The sequence below is a fragment of the Mustelus asterias genome, chromosome 12 (genome assembly GCF_964213995.1).
Source record: "Mustelus asterias chromosome 12, sMusAst1.hap1.1, whole genome shotgun sequence".
Lineage (NCBI taxonomy): Eukaryota > Metazoa > Chordata > Chondrichthyes > Carcharhiniformes > Triakidae > Mustelus > Mustelus asterias.
Window position 1 is genome coordinate 52,193,087 of NC_135812.1, and position 17,258 is coordinate 52,210,344.

The 17,258-nt window shown below is 45.1% G+C and overlaps 1 protein-coding gene across 3 annotated transcripts in view; it reads right to left on the minus strand.

Moving 5' to 3' along the window:
• LOC144501444 (protein CASP-like) overlaps window positions 1–17,258 on the minus strand; it is a 779,365-nt gene that overhangs the window by 90,454 nt on the left and 671,653 nt on the right. The window lies entirely within an intron of this gene.

Consider the following 17,258-nt stretch of genomic DNA (forward strand, 5'->3'; position numbering starts at 1 on the left):
CTTTGATAACAATGCTATGGTAGGAGTGGAAACTCAATTGTAGAGGGTCAAACACGGAGTTGCAGGAAACATGGGCTCAGATTTGGGAGGAGATGGCCCATTCACGGACTTTGGAGAAGAAAGGGAGATTGAAGAGACTGTCGCCTAAAAGGACAGAAGGGTCGAGGGTTTTATTTTTAGGGAGTTGAATGAAGATGCTGGGTTTGAAAGGGGGCCTGGGAGGGAGGCTGGATGGTAGAGGGTCAGGAGATAGGTTCCATGGACAGGGAAACAGGAGAAACTGGTGAAAAATCTGCAGTTAGGGTGGCTGGAGCAAACACAAAGACCATAACTGGTATGTAACCTGGGCTTCTCCAATGAACAGCTAACTCTCACCTGACAGGAAAGTATATGCACTTACATCGAATGAGGAGAAATAAAGTGAAAATATAAAGTAATGGGATTGATTTGAGAGTTCTGTACCAGTTTAGAAATCACAAATCAGTTTAGTTATGCTGAATATTTCAGCAATGACATCAGATGATGGTAGCTGGCACTGAATTAACAGCTGGAATGCAGCCAAGTGCTTAACTATTGTCTGCATTGAGTGACTGCCAGGAACTCTCCATCAAAGGGTCATCACTCCTTGAAATTTACAATGTGAAGATTGATTCTGTTCTTCGTTCCCTGTAAAGGATGTGATGAATATGATATGGGTAAGAGGACTTGAAGGTAGATGCACAAAGGTATTTGAAGATAGCTGTATGTGTGTTAAATTGTCAGTAAATAAATACCATCAAATTTATTCCAGGGATATGGTCATTGCTGACAAGTCAGCACTTACTGCTCATCCTGAGTTGCCTTGAGGACTCTGGGTGTCAGCCACATTTGGAATTGGGATCACATGGGCAGACTGGCAAGCCCACTTCCCTGAAGGTTATTAGTGAAAAAGATAGGCTTTGAGCAAAAATCTGCAACTCCTGGAGCTATCCCGTAAATCACAAGATTTATTGAATTTAACTTCACAAGACTCAGAATCTCTGAGCATCCATTCCAAGGTCAGAAATGTTAAGCTACTATACCCATTGAGTCAGAATTTCAAGAAGTGGTAATGGCAGTCAGATTACCACTCCATTCCTTTTTACTTTCCCAGGCTGGGAGCTGTACAATTCTCGTTTAGATTTCCATGCGGGGCCTGGTGAGAAATGCCCAGCACACTTGGTTCTGAGTCCTTCAATGCAGGACAGCAGCATCGGAGCAAGCGAGGCCATTCCTCTTTTTTATGGAAATAGCTACTGTAAAGCACTAAGTTAAAAGGTGCTGTGTTTGAATGTCATTGTGTAATCCAGGGAGGAGATAAGTGGGTAGGATGAGGGAAGGGTCAGGGGGGCAGTGAGGTATTTGGAGGGGATGGAGGAGGGTAGTCAGAAGGGAAATTGAGAGGAATGGTCAGGGGTGGAGGTAGTTGAGTATTTAATCAGAGAGTCCCGTTGGGTGGGTGGGTTGTGGGGGTGGGGTCAGTGGCATAAAGATCTAGAAGTGGTTTTAATTCTTTTAACTTTTCCTGGTCAGACAGTCAGAAGAATCCAAAGTCTCCTATCTAAATCAGAGTATTAGATGGCTCCCAGTGCAGGGCAATTGACCATAAGATGCTTAAACTTCCTGAGAACTGCCGTACGCACAAAATGGCTGTCAACAGGGAGCAACAATGAATGCTGCCCCTCTCATTGATGTGGAGATGCCGGCATTGGACTGGGGTAGGCACAATAAGAAGTCTCTCAACACCAGGTTAAAGTCCAACAGGTTTATTTGGTAGCACAAGCTTTCAGAATGTTGCTCCTCTCACTGATTCCCATGTTGCATTGGTGGTAGCATTGCTTTATTGGTCTCTCCTCCACGGGCAGGGCTGGATTGTAAATGGGACATAAGTAACCTATTTCCTTAAAGAGTTATTTATTCCTCTCCTCACCCACTTCTTCTGTTCTCCTGCTCCTTTATATGATGGATATGTGTGGGGGTCACAGGGTAGTTGTCATGGGGGACTTTAACTTTCCAAATATTGATTGGAACCTTTGTAGGTCAAATAGTTCGGATGGGGCAGTTTTTGTGCAGTGTGTGCAGGAGGGTTTCCTGACACAATATGTGGATAGGCCGACAAGAGGTGAGGCCACATTGGATTTGGTACTGGGAAATGAACCGGGCCAAGTGTTAGATTTGGTTGTGGGAGAGCACTTTGGAGATAGTGACCACAATTCGGTGTCTTTCGTTATTGCAATGGAGAGGGATAAGGCCGTACGGCAGGGCAAGGTTTACAATTGGGGGAGAGGTAATTATGATGCGATTGGGCAAGAATTAGGGGGCATAAGTTGGGAACAGAAACTGTCAGAGAAAGGAACTAATGAAAAGTGGAACTTTTTCAAGGAACAAATACTGTGTGTCCTTGATAGGTATGTCCCTGTCAGGCAGGGAAGAAATGGCCGAGTGAGGGAACCACGGTTCATGAAAGAGGTGGAATGTCTTGTGAAAAGGAAGAGGGAAGCTTATGTAGGGATGAGGAAACAAGGTTCAGATGGCTCGATTGAGGGTTACAAGTTAGCAAGGAATGAGCTGAAAAAGGGGCTTAGGAGAGCTAGGAGGGGACACGAGAAGTCCTTGGCGGGTCGGATCAAGGAAAACCCCAAGGCTTTTTACTCTTATGTGAGGAATAAAAGAATGACCAGGGTGAGGTTAGGGCCGGTCAAGGACAGTAGTGGGAACTTGTGTATGGAGTCAGTAGAGATAGGCGAGGTGATGCATGAATACTTTTCTTCAGTGTTCACCAAGGAGAGGGGCCATGTTTTTGAGGAAGAGAAGGTGTTACAGGCTAATAGGCTGGAGGAAATAGATGTTCGGAGGGAGGATGTCCTGGCAGTTTTGAATAAACTGAAGGTCGATAAGTCCCCTGGGCCTGATGAAATGTATCCTAGGATTCTTTGGGAGGCAAGGGATGAGATTGCAGAGCCTTTGGCTTTGATCTTTGGGTCCTCGCTGTCCACGGGGATGGTGCCAGAGGACTGGAGAATGGCGAATGTTGTTCCTCTGTTTAAGAAAGGGAATGGAAATGACCCTGGTAATTATAGACCGGTTAGTCTTACTTCGGTGGTTGGTAAATTGATGGAAAAGGTCCTTAGAGATGGGATTTACGACCATTTAGAAATATGCGGATTAATCCGGGATAGTCAGCACGGATTCGTGAAGGGCAAGTCGTGCCTCACAAATTTGATAGAATTTTTTGAGGAGGTAACTAAGTGTGTTGATGAAGGTAGGGCAGTTGATGTCATATACATGGATTTTAGTAAGGCATTTGATAAGGTCCCCCATGGTCGGCTTATGATGAAAGTGAGGAGGTGTGGGATAGAGGGAAAGTTGGCCGATTGGATAGGTAACTGGCTGTCTGATCGAAGACAGAGGGTGGTGGTCGATGGAAAATTTTCAGATTGGAGGCAGGTTGCTAGCGGAGTGCCGCAGGGATCAGTGCTTGGTCCTCTGCTCTTTGTGATTTTTATTAATGACTTAGAGGAGGGGGCTGAAGGGTGGATCAGTAAATTTGCTGATGACACCAAGATTGGTGGAGTAGTGGATGAGGTGGAGGGCTGTTGTAGGCTGCAAAGAGACATAGATAGGATGCAAAGCTGGGCTGAAAAATGGCAAATGGAGTTTAACCCTGATAAATGTGAGGTGATTCATTTTGGTAGGACTAATTTAAATGTGGATTACATGGTCAAAGGTAGGGTTCTGATGACTGTGGAGGAACAGAGAGATCTTGGGGTTCATATCCACAGATCTCTGAAGGTTGCCACTCAAGTGGATAGAGCTGTGAAGAAGGCCTATAGTGTGTTAGCTTTTATTAACAGGGGGTTGGAGTTTAAAAGCCGTGGGGTTATGCTGCAACTGTACAGGACCTTGGTGAGACCACATTTGGAATATTGTGTGCAGTTCTGGTCACCTCACTATAAGAAGGATGTGGAAGCGCTGGAAAGAGTGCAGAGGAGATTTACCAGGATGCTGCCTGGTTTGGAGGGTAGGTCTTATGAGGAAAGGTTGAGGGAGCTGGGGCTGTTCTCTCTGGAGCGGAGGAGTCTGGGGGGAGACTTAATAGAGATTTATAAAATGATGAAGGGGATAGATAGAGTGAACGTTCAAAGACTATTTCCTCGGGTGGATGGAGCTATTACAAGGGGGCATAACTATCGGGTTCGTGGTGGGAGATACAGGAAGGATATCAGAGGTAGGTTCTTTACGCAGAGAGTGGTTGGGGTGTGGAATGGACTGCCTGCAGTGATAGTGGAGTCAGACACTTTAGGAACATTTAAGCGGTTATTGGATAGGCACATGGAGCACACCAGGATGATAGGGAGTGGAATAGCTTGATCTTGGTTTCAGATAAATCTCGGCACAACATCGTGGGCCGAAGGGCCTGTTCTGTGCTGTACCGTTCTATGTTCTATGTATGTTCTATGTTCTTTAACTGCAAAGAACGACAAAGACCTTCTACAACCGGAGGGAGTCCCAAAGAAGTGAACGATGATTCAAAGCCAATTGATCCTTGCAAAACGTACAAGAGTGGAGTGGATGTTTGCTTCATGCCCCAGGGAGTATTACTGAAGTGAAGCCACTGTTGTAATATCAGGAATCACAAACCAACAGCCAGCTCCCACAAATAGCAAATAAATGAGTGACTAGCTATTTTCCACTTTGTAGGGTCGTAGCTGTACTGGAACAGCTTGGACAGAAGCAGAGTTAGTGCGAGAGCACAGGTCTCCAGCATTGCAGCCAGGATACTGTTGGGGTCCAAGGCCTTTGCTACATCATAGAATCCTCCAGTGCAGAAGGAGGCCATTCAGCCCATCGAGTCTGCACCGACCACAATCCCATCCAGGCCCTACCCCCATAACCCCATGCATTTACCCTAGTCTCCCTGACAATAAGGGGCAATTTAGTATGGCCAATCCACCTAACCCGCACATCTTTGGGCTGTGGGAGGAAACTGGAGCACCTGGAGGAAACCCACGCAGACATGGGGAGAATGTGCAAACTCCGCACAGACAGTGACCCAAGCCGGGATTCAAACGAGGACCCTGGCACTGTGAGTCAGCAGTGCTAACTGTACCACCGTGCCGCCCAGTACACTCAACCATTTCTTGATATCATGTGGAGTGAGTCGAAGACTGGCATCTGTGATGGTGGGGGCCTCAAGAGGAGACTCATGATGGTTGTGAACACAGTGATTTATAAATAAAGATTTGAGACACAGACACAATGAAATCTGTTGGTGCTGGGATTGAGCAACCAAAGACCAATTCAATAGTAACTTTAGAAAGAATTTGAAGGGGATTAAGTTACAGAGCTATGGGGAACAGCAGGGGTGTGGATCTAATTTGTTAGCGTTTCAAAGAGCTAGCATAGACATAATGAGCCAAATAGTCTCTTTCTGTGTTGTAAGGTTCTATCATTTTATGCAGACAATGGAAGTTTGTGCAAGTTTCAGTGGGAGTAAATCAGAGTTCAAAAGAATGTCAAGGAAGGTTCTTGGAAAATAAAATGTAGGCGTATCGGAAGTAAGGACATGGTTTCTATGGAAGTAAAGGTGCTGTAAGAGGGGAACGGTTGAAAATAAGCAGCTTTGGAACTGGACAGGGTGTTGGGTGAGGGCAGGCTACAGATTTTCAAAAACCTTCAGTCTGCTCACAGTTAAAAATGGGATAAATTCTGGCTCATCCACAGTGTGATATCAGACAAATACGTTAACAACAGATATTCATCAAACTGTCGAAGTGACTCAGGCGTGACAACATGTCACATTGTCTTGGAAATGTCACCAAGTGGCAACAAGTTAACAATAAATAGCAGGACCAAGATGGAATTCCGAGTTATTGCAGAAGTGACTGAGTGGATACTTTGCTGGGATGTTCTGGTTGAGCTGACATAAGCAGGAGTGGAAATCATATACCAAGTCCAATCCACCAGTGGTTAGTTTCCCAAGGGTGCTGAGTTGACATATAGGGCAAGTTTCCCATGGGTGCTGAGTTGACATATAGGGCAAGTTTCCCATGGTGGTGAGTTGATATATAGGGTAAGTTTTCCATGGTGGTGAGTTGATATATAGGGTGACAGTTATCCATGGGTGGTGAGCTTGCTTTCATAGCGAGAATTTGAATACAGGAGCAGGGATGTCTTCCTGATGTAAACAGGGCCTTGGTGAGACCACGCCTGGAATATTGTGTAAAGTTCTGGTCTCCTTCTCTGAGGAAGGGTGTTCTTGCTATAGACAGAGTGCAGAGAAGGTTTATCAGACTGATTCCTGGGATGGCGGGACTGACGCATGAAGAGCGACTGAGTCAGTTAGGGTTACATTCACTGGAGTTATGAAGAATGAGGGAGTATCTCATGGAAACCTATTAAATTCTAACAGGATAGACAGGGTAGATGCAAGAAGGATGTTCCCGAAGTTCGGATATCCAGAACCAGACTAAGCCCATTTAGGACTGAGATGAGAAATTTCTTCACCCAAAGAGTGGCGAGCCTGTGGAATTCGCTATGACAGAAAGCAGATGAAGCCAAAATGTTTTCAAAAAGGAGTTAGATGTAGCTTTTGGGACAAAAGGGATCAAAGGATAAGGGGGGGGGGGGGGGGGGGGGGGCGGGGAAGGTGAGATCAGGCTATTGAGTTGGATGATCAGCCATGATTACAATAAATGGTAAAGTGGGCTTGAAGGTCTGAATGGCCTATTTCTGTTCCTATTTTCTAAGTTTCTATGAGTTGATACACAGGATGACAGTTTCCCATGGGTGAGGAATTGATAAAAATAATAGGCTATTTGGCTCATCGAGTCTGCACCGACTCTCTGACAGAATATCTTACCCAGACCCTCTCCCACTCCATCCCCACACATTTCCCATGGTTAATCCATCTAACTTACACATATTTGGACACAAAGAGCAACTTAGCATGGCCAATCCACCTAACCTGCACACCTTTGGAGTGTGGGAGGAAACCCAAGCAGACACAGGCAGAACGTGCAAACTCCACACAATGACCGAGGCAAAAATCAAACCCTGGCGCTGCGAGGCAGCACTAACCACTGTGCCACTGTGGTGACAGTTTAATATAGGCTGGCATTTCCCATGGGAGTGTGGGAGTGCTGCTCGGGCTGCAGTAGAGTGTGACAGTTGGTGTCTCAGTGAGGGAGTGTTGCTCGGGCTGCAGTGGAGAGTGACAGTTGGTGTCTCAGTGAGGGAGTGTTGCTCGGGCTGCAGTGGAGAGTGACAGTTGGGGAAGTGTGGGGAAGTTTTTTGTTTTCTTTTTTTCTTGCTGGTAATGGCTTCAGGGATGGCAGTTCAGGCAGTATGCTGCATCTCCTGTGGGATGTATGTGGTGAGGAAATCCAGTAGTGTTTCAGGAGATTTTAGTTGTAAGAAGTGCATTAGATTGCAGCTTCTGGAGGAGCGTGTAAAGGAGCTGGAGGGGGAGGTAGAGGAACTCCGCATAATTCGGGAGGCGGAGGTGGAAGTTGATAGGAGTTATAGAGAAATAGTAACTCCTAGAAATGAGGCTTGGGTCAATGCCAGGAGGAGGGGTAAGAAGCAATCGGGAAGACAATCCCCTGGGGCGGTTCCCCTCCATAATAGGTTTTCGGTGCTGGAGGCTACAGTTGAGGAGGAATCAACTGAGCATAGAGAGCAGATCTCTGGGGGTGAGCCGAGTGAGAAAGCTCAGGTGGTTAGGGGCTGTAAAAGACTGGGCCTTGTGATTGGGGACTCCACAATTAAGGAGACAGATAGGAGGGTCGGAACTAAAGGTAGGGACTCAGGGTTGGTGTGTTGCCTACCAGGGGCTGGGGTCCGGGATGTGTCTGACAGGGTATTCAGGACTCTTAGGGGGGAGGGAGATAAACCACAAGTTATTGTACATGTGGGGACACACGACATAGGGAGGATAGGGGAAGGGGATATTAGGCAGGGATTTTATGGAGTTGGGGTGGAAACTAAAGGCCAAGACTGACAGAGTGGTTATCTCTGGACTCTTGCCTGTACCACGGGATAGTTTAGAGAGGAATAGGGAGAGGGAAGGTTTGAATTCATGGCTGAGGGGATGGTGCAGGAGGGAGGGGTTCAGGTACTTAAGCAATTGGGGCTCGTACTGGGGAAGGTGTGACCTCTATGAGAAGGATGGTCTACACCTTAATCAGAAGGGGACCAATATCCTGGGGGGTAAATTTGCTAAGGCCATGCAGGGAGGTTTAAACTGATTCGGGGGGGGGGGAGGGATCCTGAGTAGTGGGGCTGAAAGTGAGGGATGCATGGATGGGGACTGCAATGCACGGCATTGCAGAGGTGGGGTGGAGCAGGGTTTGAAATGTGTATACTTCAATGCCAGGAGTATTCGCAATAAAGTGGGTGAACTTGCAGCGTGGATCAGTACCTGGGACTTCGATGTTGTGGCTATTTCAGAGACATGGATAGAGCAGGGGCAGGAATGGATGCTGCAGGTCCCGGGGTTCAAATGTTTTAGTCGAAGTAGGGAAGGAGGTAGAAGAGGGGGAGGGGTAGCATTATTGGTCAGAGATTGTATCACAGTGTCAGAGAGGAGGTTTGATGAGGACTTATCTGTTGAGGTAGTATGGGCGGAGATTAGAAATAGGAGAGGAGAGGTCACCCTGTTGGGAGTCTTTTATAGACCTCCTAAAAGTTCTAGAGAGGTTGAGGAAAGGATTGCGGAGTCAATCCTGCTTAGGAGTGAAAGTAATAGGGCAATTGTTATGGGGGATTTTAACTTGACTAATATTGACTGGAATTGTTATAGCTCTAGCTCGTTAGAGGGGTCAGTTTTTGTTCAAAGCGTGCAGGAAGGTTTTTTGACTCAGTATGTAGACAGGCCAACTAGAGGTGAGGTTATATTGGATCTGGTGCTGGGAAATGAGCCAGACCAGGTGCTAGACTTGGAAGTTGGTGTGCATTTTGGTGATAGTGACCACAATTCGGTTACGTTCACCTTAGTGATGGAAAGGGATAGGCATGAACCTCGGGCCAATGGTTTTAGCTGGGGGAAGGGTAATTATGAGGCTATTAGGAGAGAATTAGGAAACATAGGTTGGACTAGGAGATTACAGGGACTGGGAACGTCCGACATGTGGAGTTTTTTCAAGGAGCAGCTACTTCGAGTCTGTGATAGGTATGTCCCTGTCAGGCAAGGAGGAATTGGTAGGGCTAGGGAACCGTGGTGCACCAAAAAAGTTTCTTTGTTGGTTAAAAAGAAAAAGGAGGCTTATGTTCGGATGAGACGTGAGCACTCGGGTAGTGCACTAGAAAGCTTTAGATTGGCTAAGAGGGAGTTGAAGAGCGAGCTTAGAAGGGCTAAAAGGGGACATGAGAAGACTTTGGCGGATAGGGTTAAAGAGAATCCTAAGGCGTTCTATAGGTATGTCAAGAACAGAAGGTTGGTTAGGGCAAGTTTAGGGCCAGTTATAGATGGCAGAGGGAAGTTATGTGTGGAACCGGAGGAGATTGGTGAAGCATTGAACCAATATTTCTCTTCGGTGTTCACGCAAGGGGACATGAATATAGCTGAGGAGGACACTGGGTTGCAAGGGAGTAGAATAGACAGTATTACAGTTGATAAGGAGGATGTGCAGGATATTCTGGAGGGTCTGAAAATAGATAAATCCCCTGGTCCGGATGGGATTTATCCAAGGATTCTCTGGGAGGCAAGAGAAGTGATTGCAGAGCCTCTGGCTCTGATCTTCAGGTCGTCGTTGGCCTCTGGTATAGTACCAGAAGATTGGAGGTTAGCGAATGTTGTCCCATTGTTTAAGAAGGGGAACAGAGACTTCCCCGGGAATTATAGACCGGTGAGTCTCACTTCTGTTGTCGGCAAGATGTTGGAAAAAATTATAAGGGATAGGATTTATAGTTATTTGGAGAGTAATGAATTGATAGGTGATAGTCAGCATGGTTTTGTGGCAGGTAGGTCGTGCCTTACTAACCTTATTGAGTTTTTTGAGAAAGTGACCAAGGAGGTGGATGGGGGCAAGGCAGTGGACGTGGTATATATGGATTTTAGTAAGGCGTTTGATAAGGTTCACCATGGTAGGCTTCTGCAGAAAATGCAGATGTATGGGATTGGGGGTGATCTAGGAAATTGGATCAGGAATTGGCTAGCGGATAGGAAACAGAGGGTGGTGGTTGATAGTAAATATTCATCATGGAGTGCGGTTACAAGTGGTGTACCTCAGGGATCTGTTTTGGGGCCACTGCTGTTTGTAATATTTATTAATGATCTGGATGAGGGTATAGTTGGGTGGATTAGCAAATTTGCTGATGACACCAAAGTTGGTGGTGTGGTAGACAGTGAGGAAGGGTGTCGTAGTTTGCAGGAAGACTTAGACAGGTTGCAAAGTTGGGCCGAGAGGTGGCGGATGGAGTTTAATGCGGAGAAGTGTGAGGTAATTCACTTTGGTAGGAATAACAGATGTGTTGAGTATAGGGCTAACGGGAGGACTTTGAATAGTGTGGAGGAGCAGAGGGATCTAGGTGTATGTGTGCATAGATCCCTGAAAGTTGGGAATCAAGTAGATAAGGTTGTTAAGAAGGCATATGGTGTCTTGGCGTTTATTGGTAGGGGGATTGAATTTAGGAGTCGTAGCGTTATGTTGCAACTGTACACAACTCTGGTGCGGCCGCACTTGGAGTACTGTGTGCAGTTCTGGTCCCCACATTACAGGAAGGATGTGGAGGCTTTGGAGAGGGTGCAGAGGAGGTTTACCAGGATGTTGCCTGGTATGGAGGGGAGATCCTATGAGGAGAGGCTGAGGGATTTGGGATTGTTTTCGCTGGAAAGGCGGCGGCTAAGAGGGGATCTTATTGAAACATATAAGATGATTAGAGGTTTAGATAGGGTGGATAGTGATAGCCTTTTTCCTCTGATGGAGAAATCCAGCACGAGGGGGCATGGCTTTAAATTGAGGGGGGGTAGTTATAGAACCGATGTCAGGGGTAGGTTCTTTACCCAGAGGGTGGTGAGGGATTGGAATGCCCTGCCAGCATCAGTAGTAAATGCGCCTAGTTTGGGGGCGTTTAAGAGATCCGTAGATAGGTTCATGGACGAAAAGAAATTGGTTTAGGTTGGAGGGTCACAGTTTTTTTTTAACTGGTCGGTGCAACATCGTGGGCCGAAGGGCCTGTTCTGCGCTGTAATGTTCTATGTTCTATGTTCTATGGGTGGGGAGTTGATATATAGGGTGGCAGTTTCCCATGGGTGGTGGGTTGATCTATAGGGTGGCAGTGTACGTGGGTATAGTTGGGCGTGTTGGTATGCAGACAGTGAGTGAGGACAAAGTGGAAGGAATGTGACAAACAGAATTGAGATGAAGATTAAAGTCACTGGGGATGAGCTGCCCACAGCAAGGTTCAGGAAAGCTGCTGGTGGAAGGGGAGCAAAGAAATGCCAATGAAGGGATCATTGTTCTTGGGAAGGTGGTAGACATCTTTGCAAATAAACCTGAACTGCAGCCTTTGATTATGTGAATGAAGTAATGACCATTTAAAAGGTAGGCGGAAAAAGGGCCGAGTATGTCACCCTTTTCCTGGTGATTATTGACAGAAACATTTCCGCAGTGTGTGGGAGCCTCAGTAAATTCATTAAGATGTCTAAACTGAGCCTTTATTGACAAATAAGCACTGATTGGTCAACTCCAGCCTAAAAGACTACAATGACCACTGACGGTGGGTGGCTAAAATACATAAGCCAAACAAAATGAAAGGAGCTTTACTCTATCTAAGCATACCAGGCTTGGCAATACTGTGCATCAGAAGTGTGAAAATGTTCCATTCACCAATATAGACATTCATCACATAATGATCACATAATCTCTTCCCTCACTCACCAAATAAAATAACCAAATTACTGCACATCATTAACATGACCGTTTTTGTGCTCTCTGACTCAAGCCCCTATTGTTGTCCATGACAAAGATAGGAGGGAGTTACTGATCCGGTCAATAATGGCCTGTTCTGGAATGGCCTGGGTCACTATATCATCTCACGAGAGCGTAAAAAAGTAACGCCAAGTAGCTGATATAGATTAGAATCTGTCTCTCATCCCCATTGTGATTGTACTTCAATCAATACTGGCATTAAACTCCTAACTGCAAGACTCGATAACATTCTCAATTGTTCAGTTCTAAAATCTAAATTTGTATCCAGCACTCCAAGCTTTGTTCTCCAGAATTTGTGGTTGGGAGGGGTTAATTTATTCTCTTCAGCCCCCATCGCCAGTTTCTATCCATTAATTTATCCTCGACAGCAGGTATATTGACCATGGCCAGTGATGGGCAGAGTCACAGCTGTCAATGTTGGGGAGGAGAGCCAGGAATTTGTATTCTGAATCACCAATCTGGCCTAAACATATGATTCTGCTCTTATTGCCCAATCAATGCTGCTTTTTATTTCATGAACCATGTTTTCCCAAAGATGACTGGGAGGCAAGGTGTGAAGAGAATAAGGAAAGATGTTCAGCCTCACTTCATTGTTCCTGTCTCACTCCTATTTTCACATCCATTTCACTGAAATGATTCAGGGTTTTTTCCTCAAGTATCTTTCCAATTGACAACACGTATTAAACGTTTGTCCCAGTATCTGTCAGTGATTCTCCTGTCTTTCAAAGGAATGAGTAAGAAAATGTAAATAGTTATATGAATATACATGACACATATAAATATACATAAACATTATAGCTTTGGGCAGGATGGTTGGTGGTGGTGTTTAGGCTGTGGTTAATGGAAGGGATGGTAATCTCTAGTTCTAGCTGATCCCAGGCAGGAGGCTTGGACAGTGGATCTCCTAGGGCTGCTTTTCAGGGTGTGGGTGGTTTCAGAGAGGGACATGCTCAGACTCTGTGATCTGGGGAGGGTGTTTCACAGACTGTGGGTGGTCCCAGAAAGGGGATGTTCTCGCGTGGCACTGTGAGATGGGTGGCACAGTGGTTAGTGCTGCTGCCTCACAGCACCAGGGACCTGGGTTTGATTCCCGGCTTGGATGAATTCTCTCATCTGTGTATGCCAGAGGTAGTCAGAATGTTACAGGGCATGTCTAGCAATCAGATTTTCCATATTGAGGAATCCCTGTAGGCTGCATCCTCTATAATACCGCATTTATTTGCCAGTTCTTCCAAAGCCTCTGCATTCTTTTTTATGTAACTTGGAGACCAGAAGTGAGCACTGTATTCAGGTGTGGCCTAACTAAGCTTCTTTCTAATTTCAATCTGACTCCTCCGCCTTTTCCTCATTGCTGACAATAAGTATACGGAGCTCGCAGACCTTTTTGTTACTAAGATTGAGACCATTTTATTATCAGCTGTCTCTGGCACTCCGCTCCCTTCCACTAACTCAAACATCCTTGTAAGGTTGCCTCCTGCCCTCGCCTTGCACTCTCATCTTTAGTTCCTCACAATCTCCCCACATGCCCTCTGCAGGCTGATTCTGGCCAATTAGACAAGCTTCCTGCTTCCTTTGCCATATTTCAAATAAACTGCTGATCACCAATTTCCTACCCTGGTCTTCAGCTTAGCTGATCTTGTTAATGTTTCTCTCTCCTCAGGTGTTGTCCCTTTCTCCTGTAAATCTGTCATCATTACCCCTCAAAAGACCAATGCTTGACCCCTCTGATTTTGCAAATTACTGCCCATCTCCAACCACCCCCCTTTTCTCACCAAGGTGCTTGAACATGTTGTCACTGCCCATCTCTCCTGGAACTCCATCTGTCAATCCCTCCAATCAGGTTCCTGCTCCTGACAAAGTACTGAAAAAGCTTATAAAGTCTCAAATAATGTTGTGTGTGATTGTAACAAAGGTTTTGAGACCAGAAGAGATTACAAAGATAAGGAGGGATATGAAAACAAGGTTGAGAATTTACCCACAATTTACTCTCTGTACACCTGAGGTCATTCAAAACTCTCATGACCATTGTCCTTACTCACACTGAGGACATAATCTCCCAGTCAAGCAATGCCTCAACTTTAACATGCTCATCCTTGTTTTCAAATCCTCCATGGCCTCTCCGGCCTTATCTCTGTAATCTCTACCGGTCTCATGATCCTCGCAGATACCTATGCTAAATTAATTCAGGTTTCTTTTTTTGAGGAAGAGAAGGTGTTACAGGCTAATAGGCTGGAGGAAATAGATGTTCGGAGGGAGGATGTCTTGGCAGTTTTGAATAAACTGAAGGTCGATAAGTCCCCTGGGCCTGATGAAATGTATCCTAGGATTCTGTGGGAGGCAAGGGATGAGATTGCAGAGCCTTTGGCGTTGATCTTTGGGTCCTCACTGTCCACGGGGATGGTGCCAGAGGACTGGAGAATGGCAAATGTTGTTCCTCTGTTTAAGAAAGGGAATAGAAATGACCCTGGTAATTATAGACCGGTTAGTCTTACTTCGGTGGTTGGTAAATTGATGGAAAGGGTCCTTAGGGATGGGATTTACGACCATTTAGAAAGATGCGGATTAATCCGAGATAGTCAGCACGGATTCGTGAAGGGCAAGTCGTGCCTCACAAATTTGATAGAATTTTTTGAGGAGGTAACTAAGTGTGTTGATGAAGGTAGGGCAGTTGATGTCATATACATGGATTTTAGTAAGGCGTTTGATAAGGTCCCCCATGGTCGGCTTATGATGAAAGTGAGGAGGTGTGGGATAGAGGGAAAGTTGGCCGATTGGATAGGTAACTGGCTGTCTGACCGAAGACAGAGGGTGGTGGTCGATGGAAAATTTTCAGATTGGAGGCAGGTTGCTAGCGGTGTGCCGCAGGGATCAGTGCTTGGTCCTCTGCTCTTTGTGATTTTTATTAATGACTTAGAGGAGGGGGCTGAAGGGTGGATCAGTAAATTTGCTGATGACACCAAGATTGGTGGAGTAGTGGATGAGGTGGAGGGCTGTTGTAGGCTGCAAAGAGACATAGATAGGATGCAAAGCTGGGCTGAAAAATGGCAAATGGAGTTTAACCCTGATAAATGTGAGGTGATTCATTTTGGTAGGACAAATTTAAATGTGGATTACAGGGTCAAAGGTAGGGTTCTGAAGACTGTGGAGGAACAGAGAGATCTTGGGGTCCATATCCACAGATCTCTAAAGGTTGCCAGTCAAGTGGATAGAGCTGTGAAGAAGGCCTATAGTGTGTTAGCTTTTATTAACAGGGGGTTGGAGTTTAAGAGCCATGGGGTTATGCTGCAACTGTACAGGACCTTGGTGAGACCACATTTGGAATATTGTGTGCAGTTCTGGTCACCTCACTATAAGAAGGATGTGGAAACGCTGGAAAGAGTGCAGAGGAGATTTACCAGGATGCTGCCTGGTTTGGAGGGTAGGTCATATGAGGAAAGGTTGAGGGAGCTAGGGCTGTTCTCTCTGGAGCGGAGGAGGCTGAGGGGAGACTTAATAGAGGTGTATAAAATGATGAAGGGGATAGATAGAGTGAACGTTCAAAGACTATTTCCTCGGGTGGATGGAGCTATTACAAGGGGGCATAACTATAGGGTTCGTGGTGGGAGATACAGGACGGATATCAGAGGTAGGTTCTTTACGCAGAGAGTGGTTGGGGTGTGGAATGGACTGCCTGCAGTGATAGTGGAGTCAGACACTTTAGAAACATTTAAGCGGTTATTGGATAGGCACATGGAGCACACCAGGATGATAGGGAGTGGGATAGCTTGATCTTGGTTTCAGATAAAGCTCGGCACAACATCGTGGGCCGAAGGGCCTGTTCTGTGCTGTATTGTTCTATGTTCTATGTTCTTGAGCATCCCTGATTTTAATTACTTTAATTTAATGGTAGCCATGCCTAGATCCTAAGTTTGGAAATTCCCTCATGAAACTTCCTTCTCTTTTATTTCCTTTAAGATACTCTTGAGTATTTCTCTAAGCTTTTGCCTTAATATCACCCTATGCAGCTTGGTGCCTACTTCTTGTTTATAATAAATTGATTAAATGCTTTATGTTTTGGTGCTATGTAAATCTAATTTGTTGCTGTTGATGAGAATTCCATTCCTCTGGAAATGAATCCCAATGCCGTGTCCCAGCAGCTGAATATCTGTGCAGATCTTATTCCAAAACAACTTAAAGTCATACTCAGGACAAATGTAAAAACATTTATTCAAGTAAAGTTTATATTGAGTTTTTTGTTTTACAGAAAGACTATATTTCTATCACTGGCCCTCTATTAAACTCTTCATCAGTTTAATCTCCTCCAAGCTAACTCTGCTGCTGTGAAAATAGCCGTGGCATCTCCAAACTCTTCCCATAACAATGGAGGAAAGGCAAAGAGAGAAGCAGCAACATGAAGGCAGCAGAGAAAGATAAAATAGAAACTATAATCTCAGATTTAATGAGTATAATACCATGCAAAACCAATTACAAATTATTAAATAGGATGCACATCTCCTGTCAGCAATCTTCCTTCGTGTCAGGACTTTTGGTCAGGCTTTTCTGTCACTATTTAGTCTCAAATTCCGACATTAACTTTATCCATTTAATTTTGTATCGCCAACTATCACAATGCAGTTGCAGGCAGTGGTTACTAGGTGACACTATAGAACAGGCTTCTGAAGATGTTTTACCATCTGTATTGTCAACAGTATATAAAAACCTATACTGTAGTTCTAAGTCTGTTTAAAAACATTAGTTTGTCTAAAATGTTATTCTTAAATGTTAGATTTAAAATTCCTGCTCATTAAACTTACTGACAGTTGTCACTAATTATTTAGCAACATCTTTATGTTGGCACTTAACACTGAAATTACTTAAAACAGGTTGGAGGTGAAAATTAAATATTGAAAGAGAATGAGGGATTGGGATTTATATAGATTGCATTTTGTGAACTCAAGGTGTTCCAACCAATCATCAAGTAGTGTATATATTTGAGTAAGGGTTTATCTCAATTTGGCCAGAAAACAATTTATTTTTCATATAAATTGTTAATAACGCAACCCCCAACTTTTAGGCAGGAAATCAAAACTCTGTATTTACCACCCACTTGCCTCGGAGGTCAAACATACTCACTTATAGAACCATAGAGCCGCCCCTTCCCATGGAACGCCGCCCCCTCCCCCCATGGAATGGTGAGGTTGGAGGGAACAGTGTCCAATCTGGCAACTCCATGATAATGAGACGGTGGGAAAGAGCAGATTTCAACCCTTTGAAAATATCAGTTATGTAAAAGTCAGCCCCCACTTTTTGGCTAAAAACTTAGTTCTT